The 21,819-nt window shown below is 36.3% G+C and overlaps 1 long non-coding RNA gene across 2 annotated transcripts in view; it reads right to left on the reverse strand.

Annotated features, from left to right (window-relative positions):
- Window positions 1-218: 218 nt before the first annotated feature.
- The window catches only part of LOC110353431 (uncharacterized), a 72,517-nt gene continuing 50,916 nt past the window's right edge, over window positions 219-21,819 (reverse strand). For both annotated transcript variants that reach the window (XR_005262569.2, XR_011806734.1), the window contains one exon: window positions 219-807. This is a non-coding gene — a long non-coding RNA (uncharacterized lncRNA). The remainder of the gene's footprint in view (window positions 808-21,819) is intronic.

Here is a 21,819-nt window from a genome sequence, read left to right on the forward strand (position 1 = left end):
CATGAATTCCTTCAGAACCATGATAAGTTGTGAAATTCTGTTCTTTCCCTCTCACTTTCTCTGTCACCACTTTCTAATTCGTCCATTCTATTAACGATACCATTAGTTTTAATCTGATTGGGGCCTTTTGGTCTGTGGCTCCTCATGGTTCATGTCAGTTCCAGTAAAAGTAAAGTAAAGAATTAAAGAATTTTTTTATTATTATTATTTTTTATTTTTACTAATTTTCTCTTGGTTTCTGTAAGACTTTATTTCTGACCTATTCTACCATAGGTCTCATCCATGCTATCCACTTCTTCATTTATCATGTGTTCTATAGGAAATGAATATTTTAAGAATCAGATTACTGAAAAGCTGCCAATCTCATTTCAAGTAACTTAATAGTCACAACAACAATGAAGATAGTTTATTTTACTTATCTTCTTTCATCTGAAGAAGATCCAAAGTGTGTTGAAACCACATGTGATATATAACATCTAGCTGGACAGGAAATTGATGATCTTTATTTTTGATAAACTAAGCATATGAAGTGTTTCTTTAGCAATGCGAAGTCACAGGAAAGCCCCTAAATAAGCTTCATGGGTGATAGTTTGGCTCTAGTCCATAATGGAAAACATTATTCTAGGTATTCATTTTAATTTTGACACAGACTGTGATAAAGTCTCCTGTAGCCAGTATTTTGTTAGCTGCCAAACACATGCATTCTCTCATAAACTCAGCTATGTGCCCATATCTTTTGTTGTTGTAGTTGTTGTTGTTGTTGTTGTTGTTTGTTTTTCTCTGTCTCCACAATCACCATTTCGCAATCTGGAAAGAGAAAATACCAAACATTAAGCTCACACGTTAGGAGCAATTGTGTTACAAATAAATGTTCTCAAAAGAGATATTTTGCTGTCAAACAATAAAGGAGGAAATTCTACATATCTTCATTAAGAAAAAACACACCAAAGATATTAGTTCATTCAGTCTGGAAACATAGAGTTATCTAATCAATAGCTTCCAAGAAATGTAATTTTGAATATCATGGAAATAAATGAGCAGAAAGCTACTGAAGTAATCTGTGAATAGAGTAGCATCCAATTTGAACAGGAGAAATAAAAGGGTCAGACTCATCTTGTGAAATATAGATGTCTGTGATATTGATGTTTTTCAGACTTTCTCCTAGCCCGGTCTTTTTTTTTATTATCTTTTTTTTTTTTTTTTTTTTTTTTTGCTTCTGTATTTCCCCACTCATCTCAATTTAAGTATTCTAAAAAGTTTGGTTAATATATTTTTACTTCCTGCTTCTCCCTCTTTTTCTCTGCCTCTCTTGTAGGGCCGTCTGGAGTATTTGTTACCATAGCTTCAGAAATGTGCCATATTGCTCCTCTACTAACAGCTTTTTGAGCATGTCCCTGGCATGCTCTCATTGACGCTTGTTGTTTTTCTCTATATGATTATGAACAGTCACCTCAAAGCTAACTGTGCATTAACAAAACTGCTGATGAGTTACCAGAATCTTCTTTCATCTTGATCCTCTTTTCAGTTCTGCATCTGCTGCTGGCAGTTCTCCTAACTTAGAGCTTCCTTTTGTCTGTATAAGTGCTTCCAGTGGGGAGCTAGAAAGCCGCTCTTTTCCAGTTAGACCTTGGTAAAATATATGGAGATTTCACTGCAGACCAGTCACAAAGTGTGCTCAGGGATGTGAGTTTGTATAATACATTTAAAATTATCTATTTTAAATACATAAAAACTTGTCACAATAAATAAAATTAACAATCTAGGAGAAGGTGGAGTTGGTAAAGGATGCTAAATATTTATTCCACTGGAGGAGGATGTTGCATTAAGGGGTGTATTAACCATTATGGGCCCAGTCGGATTCAGGGTACTGAACTATCACAATCACAGATTCACCAATAATGCATTAACCATTAGGGGTCCAGTCGGATTCACCAATAACACATTAACCATTAGGGGTCTGGCTGCATTCAGAGCACTGAACTACCACGGTCACGGATTCACCAATAATGTATAACCACCCTTACTCTAGTCGCAGTTAATGAGAGCTATCACAACTAGGAACAATGCAATCAAATGCGATTTATTACAGCAACAGGTACACAGATTCTTTGGATTGCCAGCAATAGTGACTGTCTACAAAAGCAAGCTATCACGCATGAAATAGGTGACACAGGTGACACAGGTGACACAGGTGCGCAGTCTGGAAATTAACGTCTTAAAAGGCACAAAGACTCTAGAGAGATTTATAACCAAGTGTTCAAACCTCACCCAAAGGCATCCCAATGGGGGGGGGGAGAAAGGCTCAGCCCGTCAACTGGTCCCAGGAGTCAGGAGGTCCTAAGGATGTTGTATTCCCTTGGGATGGTATCTCCCCTGATGGTGGTATCTTCCCTAACATCCCTTCTCTTAGGCCAATTTATGTTATTTTATATCTTTTAGGTGGAGCCTGAGTGACTCTAGTCAAGCATATCTTAGTTATGATTGATAAAATGTTCTCCCATCTCTGTCTAAAGTAATAGGCTCCGAGAAATTCAGAGCACATGCTCAGTGAGGGGTGGTCGCACCTTGGAGGTGGGTAGCTTTTGGGATGGAGGTGTGTTTTGGTATTATAATGATATTATAATGAGCAAAAGTACACTAGGTTACAGTATTTGCCAAAACATGACAGATTCTTGGCTAAAGGTAGCAAAAAGTGCAGCTTATTGGTCTCGGTGTGCACAAGAACAATCAAGTCCCCACCTGGTCACAGAGCCTAGCCATGGTGTCTCCACTCCACTCTACGCTCTGTACTGTTCCTTAGAACTAGCACACCAGGTTCCCCCAGCATGATAGCATCTAAGGTTGGAAGCCTAGGGAACGCTCAGGTAATGCAGCTATGCCCCACCCTGAAAGCCTTTTCAATGCTGTACATTTTCTTTAAAAATGTGAATGTTAGTTTTATTTTCCTAGTTACTTCAGGCAATTGCACCACAGAGGACCGGAAGACTGTGGGCATTCTGCTAAAATTTTCTAGGCTTTCAAAAACTTATAACAACTCATTTTGGGAAGCAGAGTAAGAGTACAGCTTCTTACCTCCTTGTTGGGAAGGTAACCATCTAAGCGATTTTCTCTATCTTAGATATGAAAGCTTTTATTCCCAATGTATATATATGAATATGTATTCAAACGACTTTTAAAATGCTTCAATATCTATTCTTTTCAATGGTCCTTTTGCATACTTTATCTGTTCCTGTCTTTCCACTTTGCTATTTCAAAATACAGCATAAAGGACAATCCTTTGGAAATAAACAACTTGGGAGAAGGGTAATTGGGAAAACTAAATGGCTCGTCGTGATGAGCTCCTATCTTAATATGACATCTGGATAAGCAGCTGTGAACCTTGGATGCATAAGCAAAGGAAAATTGAAGAGAAGTAGAAAACTAATAACCAACACTAGAAGATCTTTTGCTAGAATATTGAATACTGGTCTAGTGTCCAAATTAAAAATAAAAGAGAGAGAGAGGAAACGGAAGAGAAAGAAACAAAAATGATAATGAAGGTTTAGAAAAATTATTTGAGATTGGGAAATCATGTTTTCAATCAGCTATTAGAGTTTGTTTCAGTTAAATTACCTGGGGAAAAAAAAAAAAAAAAAAAAAAGGCAGATTAGATTTTATCATTGTCAGCAAAATTCTGACATAACCATATTATGGGCTGATAACCTGTTGGGGCATGCAGGTGTTCTGAGATACCTGGAGAAATTGCTGAGGATATGATTCTCTCTGTGTTAAGATATCTTGCAATATAATCATTTCAGGTCATCTCAAAAAAAAAAAAAAAAAAAAAAAAGTGGCCTATGGTAAACAATTTTACAGTATTAATAATTTTACTGGTTTAAGGTGTGATGGAACAGACATCATTATGTGCAATCTAGATAGAAGCCCTTTAGGCATCTTGATAGTTACGAATAGTTATGTAAAGAAAATAATAAAAAAAAAAGATCTTACGGTACAGATTTGCACAAAATGTAAAAGACAAGAAAACAAAAAGACAAGAAGATAACAAGATTCTGTTCTGGTGGTCTCTTGATTTGCACAATGAGTTGATGCCTCGAAATAGATATTTCTAAAGTCATTGCTTTCTAGAACAGCTATGAGATTGAATTAATATAGGAATAGGTTATTAAATTATATATCCAATGTACATTGTCAATGACATAGAAATGAGCACACAAAGACCTCTTTGGTTGTCTAAGAATATGGAAGAAAGGGAAAGGGAAAGGGAAAGGGAAAGGGAAAGGGAAAGGGAAAGGGAAAGGGAAAGGGAAAGGGAAAGGGAAAGGGAAAGGGAAAGGGAAAGGGAAAGGGAAAGGGAAAGGGGGAGGGAAAGGGGGAGGGAAAGGGGGAGGGAAAGGGGGAGGGAAAGGGGGAGGGAAAGGGGGAGGGAAAGGGGGAGGGAAAGGGGGAGGGAAAGGGAAAGGGGGAGGGGAGGGGAGGGGAGGGGAGGGGAGGGGAGGGGAGGGGAGGGGAGGGGAGGAAAACTTTGTACAGACTGGCAGGACCATAGGAAAATTACTTTTCATACAAAGAATGTTTTTTAAGTTTCCTGAAAATTCACTGATACTTTACAACTAGTAGTAAGGCAGCCTCAGAAACTGATCTATTTTACCCTTCATCCAATCTTGAGAACCAATGCACTGAGTAACGAGATAATGGAAGTTCCCCTGGCCATGCCAAAGGCAGTATTTACAGAGTCACTGGAAACCCTTTCATTCCTGCAGCCTGCTTATATTTCTGCCAGCTTCAAGAGGCTTCTGATTGTCTGAGGTTCTGCAGCTCTGAGGCACTGTTGAAATGATTTGTTCAGACTCCCTTCTGGCCAGTTCTTGAACAGTAGTGATCAATCACAATTGAGTTCCGGGTACCATGTCACAACAAACTGATTAAACTCTCCCTGAAGAAATCACAGATGTTATTGGGTTTAATGATATCATCCAGGACTTTAAATTACAAAGGAGATTATATTTGTCTTTCTGAGAAAACATTTTAATTTAAAAACTCAGCAAAAAATGTTCAAATCTTGTATGGTGATCTTTGTTAGGAATAAACTATTGCCTTTCAGAATTGTAGGGTAAGAAAAAACTGTTATACTACTGACATGTAAGATGTTTCTGTGCTTTTTTATTTTCTAACTGCTTAGGAACAAATATTCCTTGTTTTTCAGGTAGAGAGCATAAAGATAGCATCAGCTTCATTACAGAACCCAGAGCTACTCAGTGAATGGCTACATCAACCCACTGCTATTATGACTCAAGCAGATAACAGATATCCTAGCCTGGAGAAATCCCACTGATTGCTAAGTTTCCAGGGAGAGACTCCTAATTAAGTTATTGCGATTTTATAACCTATGCTCTAAAAATCCAGACTTTAGCTCATCTGTAATTTAAAATAAATAAATAAATAAAAAATTACAGGAAATAATGACTTAATTTAAGCCTGAAAATATTTCACACAGAAATATGGAAAATCAGAGTTGACACATGCACATAGATTACATACAGTGCAGCTACTTCCTTCAAGTGTCTCATAAAATTAACTATGTTAATTTATGCTGAGTTCTGATTTCCTAGTACTGCTCTGTTTCTCAAAATAAAATTGAATGGATCAAGCAAGAAAAATATCCATAATCTCCATTCACAAAATAAGCAAATGCTACCAGCTACCTTTATTCAAAAAATAAAATAAAATAAAATAAAATAAATAATAATAAAATAAAATAAATACAATAAAATAATAAAGTAAAGTAAAGTAAAATTAAAATAAAATAAAATAAAATAAAATAAAATAAAATAAAATAAAATAAAATAAAATAAAATAAAATAAAAAATGCATTGACATTGAACAGAAAATAACCTTTTAGTTGATTCAATACTCAAGGAATTATACTGAGATAAGCTTAGTTTACAGGAACAGATTTTAGGTCTGACTGACCTGTGCTCAGATCAGTTCTTGGAAAAAGAGGGATAATAGGCCTCTTGTATCATCTAATAAGTGTGCATAATTTAGAGCATAATTTAACACATAATTTCAAGCAGATCTTCCCTACATTCACAAGATGTTCTCATTTTGCTCAGGGCAAAGGAACAATGGAAGGGATTATATTGGCACCATCTTTACAGTGTGTATCATCAATTGTCCAGGAACAGATTCCTTGGCTCCTTTTTCAAAATATCAACCCTTACCATTTTTATTTTCTGAGCAGAAAGGCCAGGGGGACAAGAGCTAGACAAAACTGAGGCATGTTGGAAAGCTTAATATATATATATATATATATATATATATATATGAATCTGTCTGCATGCTCAGTGAAGCAGCAATTTCCCAAATATTTCACATCTCACACCCCTGGTTGCATAGAACAAGGTCAGACAGAAAGTTTTGATAGATCAGGCTTGTAAATTCAATATTTAGGCTCATTGAAACTATTGAAAGATGAATTCAAAAAGCCATGCAGCTACCTGCAGGAGAACATTTTTAATTAAATTTTGTGGAGATATGGAAATTTAAGCTTATTTAAGCAGATGCAGGGGTGGTTTGGCTTCAGCCTGATTTCTTCAGAGACCATGGCTTCAGTTCCTTGATAGCTCAGATCTAAAGGCTGCCTGAAGATAAGTGAGAAAAAGAATAGCTTAAGAGTCCAAACTCTCATCTCATATCTCTCTTTCTCCCCACATACCCATCACACTGTGCCTGCCCAAAGCCTTCAGCAGTGCAGGCTGGTGGCTCCTCATTCAGGCTGACTAAGCCAGGACTTTCAGATGTGAATGCAATACAAAATATAAGAAACTGCCTGTTATCTCTGCACATGCTGGGGTACAAACCAATTATATTTCTGTTGTTTACACACAGAACTTTGAACCATACAGTTGTTTCTTCTTCTATATGGCAACATCTTTGGCTTTGGCTCTATTTGCTAATACCTGCTGTGACCCATCTTGGGTTCACTGATCATCCAGTACTGGCAGAGGGATATATTTTCACTGTTAAATAAGAACAGGCCAGGGGGGTGAACCTGAGCAATTGATCCTTAATCATCCACTCTGCTGAATTGTCAGATTGCTCATTGTTTTGGACATCTTAAAAACACTTCTGCTAACACCGGGGGTAGCTCTAAGTAGTGTGGATACGAGAAACTCCTTAGCCACATGGTATAGTTTCTAATCCTATTTTAATCAGTAATACAGACATGGCCACTGTGCATCACAGTCCTAGACTAATCCATGTGCACACAACATGGCACAACATTGTGTTGAAGCTATTCATATGCATGCACAAGTCCACTGTGGATACAGGACACAGCCAGCACAGGCAGACAGACCTGGGAAATAGGATGTACCCTTAAGTTCTGCTGTATAGACATAACTGTGCTGAAGTAAGTTATTTTGAAATGACAAGCTAGTATTATTTTTCCGGAATGAAAAAGGGAAACATATCTTATTTAACTATTCTGAAAATCTGGGTGATCTTCAAAAATCTTTTCTGTAAAATGAGGCCAATCTAAAGTTATCACACAAAAGGAAAAATTTGCAGACCTGTCTTGTTCTACATTCTCATTCCAAATGTTTTTCATCTCTTCTTTTCCTGTACAAGAAAATTATTTATTTTACGTGTTTGTGTTTTATTTTTCAATAATGCATTAATATATGAAAAGAACTAAAAATGATACAAGACATCAAGCTGACTTTTTTTTTTTTTTTTTTTTGTCAGAAATTGTTTTTCTCTCCTATTCTTCATTTTAGGGATATGGATATAAAAAACAAGCATTCCTTACATTTCCTTATGGCTGTGAGGAAGGTTTCATAATGTAGTGTTTTCAGGGATCCTGCAGAAAAACAGTAAAAAAATGAAACTCCAGCCCATTACTGGCATTCAGAACAATTGGAGTATCCTATGATACATTTGTACTTTTTTTCCATTGGTTCTTTAGGAAATGGTGTGTGTGTGTACATATTAATAAATCAATTTATTTGTTTATTTATTTATTTACTTTTAACCACCATAATCTCAGCTCTCAGAATCAAGTGACTATATCAGATGCTAAATTTTCATTTCACATTGAGCAAATTTGCAGCCTTCACAGTTGAGGAAGAGCTTAAAGACCTGAATTACCAATTCCAATCAATCAAAAAACACCCTAAATTTTGTGATTCCTTCAAGTTAGAGTCACAATTCCTGAATGTTTCTGTTGTAAAACAATACAATAAAATGACATGCACCTGACCATGCTGCCCTATGACATTTTTACACTGTAAAAGACTACACATTGAATCCTAGATCCTGTCTATTATAGACATAAGAAGAGAAAGAGGCTATGCTATATTGTGGAATACATACACATATTTCCAACTAAAACACAACATAATGTTCATAGTGATTTAGAACTCAAAGCTGAGTAGGCAGAAGGGAAGAATAGCAGAATATGAGAACAACCCATTTGCAGTCTGAAAGTGGCTGATATATTTATTGCCATTAGCTCTCAAACTTGTGCTAAAACATCCTGAAGATACGCACTTTTCCTTTTTTTTTTTTTTAAAAAAAAGACCAGAAACAGTTTTAATTTTCAGATGAGAACCTAAGCTGGTCAGACTCTTCATCTTCATCAGTAATGGACTACTCATCAGTGTTCTACCTAAACAAGAGTTCCAGCCTCCCCCTTCACTTTCTGTGTTCTGTACCTTTATCTTTCATCAGTTTTCAAATGTTCTCCTCTTAAAAAACAAGCAAGCAAAGAAAGAAAGAAAGAAACAATCCTAGCAACTTAATTAAACCTTTGCCAGTTTTCACTAACTACACAGAGATATAGAAATGCACAAATTACAGTGACTATATTCATTATCTTGTTCATTTTACTCAGATTAATAATGCAAACAACCCTGGTGAGGTATGGCATCTGTTCAACATCAGTGCACCAATACTCCTATTACATAATGTTAAAACTTTTCTCTCCTGAAGAGGAATATAATCATCAAGCCAGGAATAATAATAAAAAAATAAAATCCAGTGTGTAAACCTAATAGACATTAGAAGGTAGAACGTACTTTCATTGAAATATGGCAAATATAGTGAGAATAAAATTAAAAAATATTTGGGAAAAGGTCATCAACTCAGTAGAAAATAAGTTTATGAGATTATATTTTCAGATCTGATTAAAAAGAGTTTGTTTCTACCTTTTTTATTATTCAAAAAAAGTGATTATTTTTGCATACAGTTTGCATACAATTTGCAGTCAATTTGTAATTTGTGTTTGGTTGATTATTTTGTTTGTTTGTTTTCCCTTTTCTGTCTTTTTCATCCAAACTCTGATTAATCCAGATGGATTGTATGGAATTTATAAAGAACTTATTTTCAACCACCACAACATTTGTCAGAGGTGTATTTTCTACTAACACTTCAGCTTTCACTCAGAATTCATACTAAAATCCTTTTTAGTGGGATAAAGCTCAGAAAGAATGCCATTTTAAATCTGTGATTACTAAAAGAAGGAAAAAATGAAAAAAAAATAATATCATCTTACTGATACTTAAGCTTTGATGAAAATATGCTTATACCTAATTAGCTACCTTTATCTTCCCTTGCACCTGGAAATACTATGGAGAAATAGCATGATTCAATATATAAAAACATTATTTCAACTGAGGACAGTATGCAAAATGATATTCATGTATGCAACCTACTTTATGATGAACCACATTTAGGATGTATAGTAAGTGATATTTCATTCTTCTCATTCTTCTCTCTCTCCCCCCCCCCCCCCGCCCTTTTTTTTTCATGTATTGTAATTAGTCAAAATGATTCTTAGTAAGAAACTAAAAATCTTATATTTCTTATTTCAGACAAAGGACCCTTACAGATAAATGTTATCAACAGAAAAAAATATTGATACTATTCAAACTAAACATTCAAAGTAAAAGTATACAAGGATTGCTTCTAACAGTGTAGTTAATGATTTCTTTTATATGCTCTGCCAAGGACCATGAAAGCCAAACCAGGTGTCTGCTAACGGAGTACTCAGGGATTCTGATCTGGCATGATATAAAGCAAACCACTGTGTTGGTAACCATTCTCAACAGGTTATGATAGTGACATATTCATATCAATGATGCTTTGATAATCATGTATTTTGAGAAAACTGTATGACTTCTCATGACCTTAAGAAAAACACACATCCTCTCATGATGTGCTAATAAGAGAAGGCTATGATGTTACGCAAATGAAGGAGAAAAAATTGGCTGAAACTAACTCAGATTAACCTGTGTTTGCATATTTACATATATGTGATTATATTTACATACAGAGACAAATGAAATAATGCTTGTTTTAATGCATTGGTCCAGAAAAATTGATTTTTTAAAAAGATGAATGAAATATCAAAACCTGTTTCTAAATTTCAAATAATTAAAAATGATTAATGACATAACTCTTGACTATTACTGATAGATTAAAATGGTGTTTATAAAAAGAAAATTTAACAGGAATAAGATCCTGGTCAAGATGCTATCACGCTGGGGAAACCTGGTGTGCTAGTTCAAAGGAACAGTACGAAGCATAGTGGAGACACCATGGCTAGGCTCTGTATCAGGTGGGGACTTGATTGTTCTTGTGCACACCAAGACAAATAAGCTGCACTTTTTGCAACCCTGAGCCAAGGACCTGCCATGTTTTGACAAATGCTGTAACCTAGTGTGCTTTTGCATTTCAGTTCAAAAAAGTGTCCTTTTTTGAACTGAAAATTTGTGCCTAGAAGACTTAAAAAATGTATCTGTGAAACACCTTATGTGGAACAGAGATGCAAATTTAAGTTTCCTCATATCCTACCTTATTGGTAGGATACGAGGAATGGCTGAGGGAGCTGGGTTTGTTCAGCCTGGAGAAGAGGAGGCTCAGGGGTGACCCTATCGCTCTCTATAAGTACATTAAAGGAGGCTGTAGAGAAGTGGGTGTTGGTCTATTCTCCCATGTGTCTCGTGACAGGACGAGGGGGAACGGGCTAAAGTTGCACCAGGGGAGGTTTACGTTGGATATAAGGAAGAACTTCTTTACTGAGAGGGTTGTTAGGCATTGGAATGGGCTGCCCAGGGAAGTGGTGGAGTCACCATCCCTGGAGGTCTTTAAAAGACGTTTAGATGTTGAACTTAGTGATATGGTTTAGTGGAGGACTTGTTAGTGTTAGGTCAGAGGTTGGACTCGATGATCTTGAAGTCTCTTTCAACCTAGACAATTCTGTGATTCCGTGATTCTGTGAAACAAGTGTCTCTCATTCTGTTTTATTATGCAAAACTTTCTTTTTTTTTTTTTTTTCTTTTTCAATTAAATAATTACCTGTCAAACGGAACAGAGTTTTGATTGGGGTTCTCTAATGCCAGATGAGCTCCTTGTCTTAACTCAGCAAATAACGTGTGCTTTGATGTACCCCAGTTGTTTTTAAAACGTAAAGTCTTTTCCAATGTATATGCTCTGTATATCTAGGTGTTTAGGCACTCCAAACACAGTAGACGGAGAGAAATTCAATTTAAACATACACAGCTTACATCCTAAGATACTCAGAAACAAAATGATGCATAAATGAAGGAGTCAGGCAAAGAAAATCTTCAAAACTAAAACTTCACAGACAAGTATAGTCCCCCTTTTTGATCTGGAATCCTACATCATCTGTCCTCTACAGTGGATATTATCTTCTCTATTTTCAGTTGCTTTTTTTTTTCAGTCAGGTAGTTCTCTTGGAAAGAAGAACTGGAAGATCTCATAAGAACTGTACCCAGCAAATGATAAGATGTTTCAGTCAATACTTCTCAGCACAGAGATTGAATTAGCTCTTGGGCATGCATTATAAAGGAATTACAGATGAAGCCAAAGTGAATCTTTGTTAACAAAGTTAACTTAAAAGATTAACTCTGTTAATCATTTGCACACCTGAAAGAAAATAAGACATTTCTACTTCACATGGGATTAAAGTAATCTGTGAAGGCAAATATATTCCATTGAAATATACATAATTATATGTATTTAGCCTCAAAGAAAACAGCAAGTGTTATTGGGGATACTGAAAGTGATTTAACTATAAAATCAAGGATAAAGTAAGCATAGGTAACTAAGTTACATTGGTCACCCAATGCACACGTACTCTAAGTGTAAGAGAATTACACATGAGGCTGAAGGAAATAAACTCAGAATCACAGAATCACTGAATCATCTAGGTTGGAAGAGACCTCCAAGACCATCTAGTCCAACCTCTGACCTAACACTAACAAATCCTCCACTAAACCGTATCACTAAGTTCAACATCTAAACGTCTTTTAAAGACCTCCAGGGATGGAGGTCTTTAAAAGAGTCCAGTGGACTCAACCACTTCCCTGGCAGCCTATTCCAATGCCTAACAACCCTTTCTGTAAAGAAGTTCTTCCTAATATCCAACCTAAACCTCCCCTGGAGCAACTTTAGCCAATTCCCCTTCATCCTGTCACAGTATTTGAAAGGCTGAAATATAAACAATGTTCACACATTTAGTAGATCATGAAAATGGAACTGAAAATATTCATACTGTACAGGAATTTTCATCAGCAATCACCTTTGTCCAGATAGAAACATACTGGCTTCTATGCAGGGATGTGCTAGGCCTGACATATAAATATGGGATCTACCTGCAATACATCCTGTGGCTAAGAACCATAGACTCATCAAATGGTTTGGATTGGAAGGGACCTGAAATATAACCTGGTTCTAACCTCCCTCCTGTGGGCAGGGACATCTGAGGACTTTAACGGATTAGGCCTCAAAGATTCATCCAACCTGGCCTGGAAAACTTCCAGGGAGGGGGCATCCACCATTTCACTGGGCAACCTGTTCTGGTGTCTCATCACCCTCGAAACAATTTCTTCCTTACGTATAATCTAAATCTACCCTTTTTTAGTTTAAAACCATTACCCTTTGTTCTATCGCTATAGACCCAGGTAAAACTTTAAAAGGTTTGTAACAACAGGCCCTTCAAAACATTGGGGTGGGGATGTTACAGTCCACTCCTATGAAATATGCAGTCTGGTAGTATTACTCTAACTTCATTAGAGCTTTCAGTGGAAAACACATGACAGACTGGAATTTTGCTTTTGAATTCATTCCTTAAATAAGTTCGACAAAATGCTTTAAAAAGATGTAGAACTGTTCTTAAATGCTTAACTAAATTGGGACACCTAAGTTCCTCTCTGGAACAAAATGAAACTGGATATAGCTTCAGTCTCTCTTACACTACGAAGAATTTAAGTATCTGAGCATTTAGTTCAGTTCAAAACTTGAAATGCTGTAATTGTGGGGTCCGGGTTCCCCATTAAACAACAATAAAACTATTTCAGTCATCCATTTGATCAGAGTTTACAGCTGAACTACATCGCTAGAGAAACACATTAGTTAATTTATCCAGTCTTGCATTCTTCTTGAAGTCTTCTGCTCCTTCACAGAAAGCTTTTGAAAATATGTCTTTCAGATCTGTTTGTGCATTTAGTTCACACATCCAATTCTAACAAAATGCTGACAGTACTGCCAGGATTGTAGGGACATCCAGTAACATAGAAAACACACTCCATTAGATATTGTTAATAGAGGATCAATAGCACTCTCACTTTCTCACCTCAACTAATTTCTTGTACACTGAGTAAACACATCTGGAGGAATTAGAAGAATTGTTAGCTAACATTTGTCAACATAATAATGTATCAGTTTAAACATTTGAAGATTGATCTAGTGAGGAACAATTTTACAACATGATAAACTAAGCTCTAAACAAGAAAACAATATATATATATATATTTAAAGTTCTTATGCCTTTAATTTTTTAATTTTTTTTTGAGCTATTGGAACAGATTAAATGTAATCCTTCTAGCTTGATGAGGAGACAATATTCTGAAGCAGACCTGGTAACAGATGTTTACTAATCATTGATAATTTTTGCATATTTAAAAGGGGAAATGGTGTTTAGAGGCACTACTGATATAATTATAAGAGCATACAGAAACCATGTGAAGATTTGCTGAAATAAAATCTAACCTGGGAATAAACACAAAGCCGCTACAACCTTGAATCTGGAACTTGCCCACATTCCAAAAAAAAACAAACAACAACAACAAAAAAACATTCTTTGAGTGTATTACACAAACTTCCATATCTATTTTGCGTTTTCTATTCCAAAAAAACGCTTTTGAAATAAATGATTTAATTCAAAAGCAAACCTTTCCAACAACACTTCATTGAAAGAAAACAGAACTAGCAAATATTCCTCATAGCCCCAACATGCTGATGGACATGGAATGAGGAACCCAGTTAGGATGCCTGAATAATGTTTGTATCAGATATGATAAAGATACGTAACATATATCAGACACAAGCTAGAGAAAACAGACAGTTTTCTTGATCTGCTGTACTCATTCACCTTGAAAAAGAAAATGAGATCTAGTGTTTTCATCAAAGAAAGACCAACTGGTAATGCAGTGCTATGTGAAATTTACTGAGACCCTATTTGGAGTTCTGTTTTCAGCTCTGGGGACCCCAGTATAAGAAGGACATGGACCTGTTGGAGTGAACCTGGAGGAGTGCCAAAAAGATAATCAAAGGGCTGGCGCACCTCTCCTATGAAGACAGGCTGAGGCAGTTGGGGTTGGTCAGCCCGGAGAAGAGAAGGGTCTGGGGAGACTTAATTGTGTTCCAGTACCTAAAGAGGGCCTACAAGAAAGCTGGAGAGCAACTTTATCAGGGAATGTAGTAATAGGTTAAGGTGAAATGGCTTTAAACTAAAAGAAGGTAAAATTAGATTAGATATTAGGAAGAAATTCTTCACTCTGTGGGTGGTGAGGCACAGGAATAGGTTGCCCGGAGAAGCTGTGGATTCCCCATCCCTGGAAGTGTTCAAGACCAGATTGGATGGGGCCCTGGCCAACCTGATAGTGGGAGACATCCCTGCCCATGGCAGGAGAATCGGAACAAGATGATTTTTAAGGTCCTTCCATCCTTCCAACCCAAATCATTCTATTATTCTATAATACTGATTAAAAAGGTTTTTTCTTTCTTTCTTTTTTCTTTTCTGGAACCATGCAACAGTGTAGCTTAGCCATACACACATACCTAGAAGACTAAGAACACAATTCTGCTAGCAGCCTGTTACAAGAAAGAGCCCAGAATTTCCCCAGCATTTGCTAATAACTAGAACATCTTAAAGCTTCTTATCTGCAAAGATATTAATTCATGGATGTGCATAATTCCCATCTGTTTCCCCCATCCCAAAGCCAGAAACACAACTCTAGATGACCTAACCTGAAAAATAATTGATGAAAATTGTTTGAATGCTCCTTGTCAAGTATTTTGTGTCTGATAGGTAACAGCAAGACTGGCAGATAAGCAAAATACCTGCTGGAAGGGTGATGTTCAATCTTTTTAATAAAAAATAGCAACTTTTCTCCAAGACTGTCTTAACAGAGGAGTTTCTAGCATGTCAGAACATTAATGCACCTACTGAGAAAATGTGCTTTGCAATGATTAATGTCTGGAGTGAGGACAAAAAGAAATTGTCTGTAGGAGATACAGCAAAGACTGTAGTAGTCTTTAACACAGTCTGCATGGTAACAGCTGAATCCTGCAACTAGCTGTGAGGAGCTGAATCATGTGCATAATAAGAATATTCATAGTATCTATAGAAGGATTATTTTTTTCTTAACATAACAAACTCTTGGTTGTTTTTGAAGGTAGTGAGTTCTGCTAGCTTGCAAAGTTCTACAGTTTACTATTTGCTTAAAGAGAAAAATGCTTTATACATTTCATATCATGTCACTAGTTAAAACACTGATTTGCGTCTGAATAAAGATTATAAAGAGTAAAAACTCATAGCTTTAACTCAAAATACAGAATTAATCTCTCTGGACTCTTGAGACATGATGCTCAAAGAAAAAGAAGTATTCATACGTTGTAAGGGTTCATTAAACAAATTTTACCAAAGTACATGTAAAGAATTAAGATAAGAAAAGAAGGGGACTGTGCATAAACTGGTGAAGTTTTGAATCATCTACATGTAATTACTGATTAAAAAAAAAAAAACAAAAACAAAAAAAACCATGTTTTTTGTACAATGCAAAAGTTGGTCTTACCTAGAATTTATGGTGAAAATGATGGAAAAGTACCTCACACAAGAAAGCCCTATGATCCCTCATTATCTTGTGACTTGTAGCTGAACTGTGTGGGTTGTGACATGTACTTGACTTGATTTACTACTATGCTAGTGAAAATTACTTTTCAAATTAGTTGACTGTAGCATCCTGTTCTGATAAAACACTCCATCTGGACCATGACTGATACTCACAATTTCACAGAGGCCAAGTATAGCTAACTCTTACAGGTAGGTTTTCCACTGATCTTGTACTACATAATAAACTTCTGTTCTCAATGATATCTTAATGAAGGATTCACCTCATCCCGCATTTAAACATCTAAATTTTATTTTGCCTATGGAAAGAATTGTTTCTACGCAACAGTTTGGCTCATCCTAACATATTTGCCTTCTCAAGGTGTTTATTTCTTTTCTTCTATTTGAAAGGAAGTCTAAAGAGTATCTGAGATTCTTCATTTTTTAAAAGTTGCTGGAAGGCAAATACACTAAGTATACATCATACCCTACACTCTGTAACATTTCAAGGTTATATTTGGAATGAAGGATTAATTTCCACCCAACTTTATCTTGTCTTTCAAAGTGAAAAATAAATAAAAGTGCAGGGAATAACGTGTGGGGCTTTATCAGGAATAAAGGGTAAAGGTCAGAAACTCTGGAGTGCTTGGCTTTGCACTTATTTATTTATTTCTCTGAGAAGTTGACACTGCTGTTTCTAGCATTTTCCTCTTAGTTAATGAACTTGTGATGGAAAGGTGTGTGTAATTAGAGCTGTCAATATTGAATTCTAAATGTGCACTGCACTATGAATTTAATCTAAGTTTCCCTATCCCCAGTCCTCCCTCCCCATTGCCACTGGGAGAGGCTGAAACACTTGACTGCTGCTGTGGCAAATTGGGTCCTAATAAGTATGATGCTTTACTGCTTCTTGTTTTTGCTAAGATACAACTGCAGCATTTCAGAAGAACTCACCTGGGCATTAATTCAACAAGAAATGTTGGTAGGAGTATTATATTTTCCACGTTTTGATATCTCACTGAATGACTTGCATATAAAGAGGCCTGGCAGCTGCTTTATGTCAGTGACTGATGCGCTTGTCATTCCAGCCTCAGATTTGGCCGATTCACCTATGCCAGGCTTAAAAATAATATTCATCTTGTTTTTTTCCTACTATTTTGCAATTTTAACTAGTAAAAAGAAAAAAAAATTACAGAATGAGGCTGTGACAAAAGCAGTTAAATATTATATAGCAGGTTTTGTTTAATATCAGGAAAGAGGTAATCTCAATGCATGTCACCTCTAGCAGTAATAGCAGGTTTATTCAGAAATGGAGAGGATGTATAAGAAAGGAATATTTATTTTTAGTGCAATAAATTAGTTCAAGTCATATGTTTACATCCTTAGGGAACTCAGTCATAACTGATAAAACCTAACAACAGCAAGGTAGGAGATTTGAGGTGTATCCATAAAAACCTTGTTTAAGATGGATGTTTTTATGCTATGTAGAATCTTATCAGAGATCAGGACGAATTCACACTTTAAGCAGAAATAAGAAATGCCACAACTGTTTCACCAGTAACCGTGGATACAGAGGGCCATCTTCCAGTCCACAAGTTACTTTATGATTTATTAAATCAGTTGCTACATTCAGGAACGAATCACATTAAAAGAGACAGAAAGAGAATGAAAGAAAAAACAAAGAGCCAATATCATTCTCATAATTAATGAAAAGAAAAAGAAAAAGAAAAAAAGAAAAAGAAAAAGAAAAAGAAAAAGAAAAAGAAAAAGAAAAAGAAAAAGAAAAAGAAAAAGAAAAAGAAAAAGAAAAAGAAAAAGAAAAAGAAAAAGAAAAAGAAAAAGGAAAAGGAAAAGGAAAAGGAAAAGAAAAAGGTCTTTCTGATTTTGTTTCAGAAAAAAAGCTGCTCCTTCATAGTTGAAATGCCACCAGATGGTCTCTGTTGCTCTAAAATAAGGTTATCGTTATGCTACATAAAATGACCAGGAACAGGGCTTCTTCAATCAGATCACAATCCCGGTGCTATGTGTAAGTTTTTGATGAAGTGCTTTTTATTCAAAACAGAAATAAAAGCATTTTAGAACTTTTTACATCAGTGTCTCAGAGTTTGTTTCAGAAAAGTTCTAATTACACAGTTTAGTAGGAATATTTTAAGCACATTAAAAATTTTAAAGAGCTTGCGCTTGGAATTTTGGTCTTTACACTAACCAAAATCGGCTGAAAATTTGCCATCAGTCTCCGCAGCAATGTCATGCAGGAGAGACTGAAACAGTTGAAAATTAACCCTACTTCAAGCTGTGCATATCCATGTTCCAGTCTGCCTGAAACAGGGCCTGACTTTGTCTAACTAGCCTTTCTTATTTCTCACATTGTACTGTAACATGCTCACTGGTAATAACAGGCTATCACTTTTGCATGAAGTTTGCACAGTCCCAGAACTAAGGGTTGTCAGGCTTGCTCTGCCTGAGCTTTTCTTGACCTGCCTCCAGCTGTCTTACTCTTGGTTATCTGTGATTGCAATTTCTCCATCAGACCAGGTTTCCATAGCAGCTTAAACAAATATGTCTATTTGTTTTACTTTTTTTTCTTTAATTTTGTGAGGTACAACCATATTATTCTGTAGATACCAGCAATAAGCAGTTATTCTATACAATATAAGATACTTTTCCTTTAGCATAGGGAAATAAAAACCTGGTTTGTTAACAGAGGCCTTGGAAAGTGGGTACTCCAATGCATTGCTGAAGAGCACAAATGTGGGATGATAAGGAATGGGGCACTGGAGACATCATTTCTATAAATGTGTCAAATCACTGAAGAGCCCACAGCGACAGAGAACTCACCAATGGCCAGTTACAGAAATGCAGAAATGGAGCTGGGCAAAACTTGGTCTAGGGGTAACGAAGAAATAAAATAAATAGTGTTTAACATACATGTACATAAAAGACACAATATGTAGTAAATTTGGATATAACATGCATCTGCAGAAAATGAAGAAAGGGTAAAGGTACAAATGTATGATAACAAACAGAAAATGAGCTGAAGTGGATCCTAGAGTGAGAAAGTAGCTAGTGACATCAATAAAACATTCCTCCCAAAATGAAGAGGACAAGATGACAACTTGTGGTGCTACCCTTTCTAGCAGTCCAGAGCTACTTTGGGGTGCTATTTGGAGCAGTCAGTAGTTTACAACCCAGAAGAACAGTGCAAGGGTAGTCAGAAATACAAGAAAAAGGGATAGAAATTAGGAAGTGTCACAATTCTGTGTTGTTAACATTCTTGACAATGTTTTTTTCTCTATACAAATATTCTAACTGTATTGTGTTTTTTTTTCTTTTTCCCATAAAATTAAATCTGAACAAAAATGGGTTCTTCATTTAGACTGTTAAAATATCAGTTGTACTAACTATAATTTAATGTCTTTATATATATACTTACATGACATGTTTCATCCTTGAAAGGAAGAATTTGAGTATAACTTACAGTATAAGGAACTAGTAAGAGCAATTGGTTGCATTTGCAAATCTATTTAACACAGCTTAAACAGTTTCTGATCAGCATGATACAAACATTGGAAAAATGGGGGCCCAAGTGGTATTTTACAACTATGTTGCTGAGTAAAAGGGTGCTGAGTAAAATAATGGTATTTCTTGTGAAAAAGTCACACATATAAGTATCTGAATATTTAGAGATGCAGTAATAGAAAACTGTTCGTATAAGCCTTTCTTCCAGGTGTTTTTATAAATAGATACTGAATTCATATATGTGAATTTCTGAACATTTTCTCTCTCTGTTTTCTTAGGAGAGGAATAACATAAAATGGTAAAACCATGCAAAAGTAAAACATGATCTGAAACTAAAAAAATCATCCCATTTAAACAGCGCTGAGATATTATGCTAGTCCCACATTCTTTGGAATGATATTTTTTGTGTCCTCATTTTGCCTTTGCTCAAGTTCTCAGCCACTCGACAGGTAGATGCTGACTGATGACAGCAGTGAAGCCACAGGAACTCTGAAAACATTTCTGTTTAATGTGGCTGGAACAATGACACAACCTTTCTAACATTTTGACATCCCTCACTGGCTGACATTCTGTTTTAAAATAAATAAATAAATAAATAAATAAATAAATAAATAAATCCTGTCAACTGGAGCATCTGACACAAGGAATGTAAGCTCTGAGGTTCAGATCATCATCATATGATCCACCAAATGCCTGAGTGTATTGTAAATGACTATACACACCTGAATGTTACCACAATGGAGCACTGAAAGACCATAATATTCAAGTTTGGTGCTTTGAACATTTATTTAGACTGTCATAAAATTTCCACTTCCATTTTTCTTAAATCATTCTCAACAAAGAAGAAAGAGAAAGAAAGAATGAATGAAGAAGAGAAAAAGAGCAGAGTGAAAGAATACGAGGGAGAGAGGAGAAAGGAAAGAGAAGGGGAAACATGAAAGGAAATGAGGGAGAGGGAGAGGGAGAGGGAGAGGGAGAGGGAGAGGGAGAGGGGGAAGGGGGAAAGGGGGAAGAGGGGGGAGTGGGAGGTGAGGGGAGGGCAGGGCAGGGCAGGGCAGGGCAGGGCAGGGCAGGGCAGGGCAGGGCAGGGCAGGGAAGGGAAGGGAAGGGAAGGGAAGGGAAGGGAAGGGAAGGGAAGGGAAGGGAAGGGAAGGGAAGGGAAGGGAAGGGAAGGGAAGGGAAGGGAAGGGAAGGGAAGGGAAGGGAAGGGAAGGGAAGGGAAGGGAAGGGAAGGGATATGCCTTGTCATGTATTCCAGGAGGGTCATTTAGTAGTTGTACAATGTACAGCACTGATAAATCTTTCAAGTACTGTAGCTGGGTAAAATAAATCTATCTATTTGGGGAAATTACAATAGTTGGAAATGCTGGTAGTGAAGGAGAATTTTATGTGGTACTACAAATGGATTCACAGGCATTGATGATCAGGCAGGAATTGCTGAATATAATCAAATACCCTCTTAACATGTGCAGAGCTCCATATTGTACAGGTGGAATTAATCTGGCAGAGCAGCATTTCTGTACAGTGAAAATGCACCACATTTATGCTGTTAGCTATATTTATACCCAGAGAGGTATGTGGGGAGATCTGATTTCTCTTCTTTTCAGCTTGATTCCAGTTATGAAAGTTTGAGACTTTGCAGCTACTGAAGAAGACTCAAGTCTTTTGAGCAAGGGAACAAAGACTGAGTAAACCATTTAGCTGTTTGTTTTAATAGTGAAGATAGAGTCTTTGGAACTGTTTGGAGAGAAAGTAATGGATAGAAAGGCCTGAAACTGAGAGTACACAGTAGACTCTTACACTTTGTTTCAAATAAGTGTAAGAAATAAATGTGACATTCAAAATATCAGCAACCACAGTCAAGGCCATTTCATGTCTTTTTGAAGTAAGACAAAAATAATAAATAATCAGTTATCCTATCCTATCCTATCCTATCCTATCCTATCCTATCCTATCCTATCCTATCCTATCCTATCCTATCCTATCCTATCCTATCCTATCCTCTGTTAAGCTCACCTATTCTTCATGGTGCCACTGCTCTATGTGTTTTAGTGTAAGCTCTGAAGAGAGAAAGATATCATAACACTGAGAAATACCAGAACTGT

The sequence above is a fragment of the Anas platyrhynchos genome, chromosome 1, assembly GCF_047663525.1.
Source record: "Anas platyrhynchos isolate ZD024472 breed Pekin duck chromosome 1, IASCAAS_PekinDuck_T2T, whole genome shotgun sequence".
Lineage (NCBI taxonomy): Eukaryota > Metazoa > Chordata > Aves > Anseriformes > Anatidae > Anas > Anas platyrhynchos.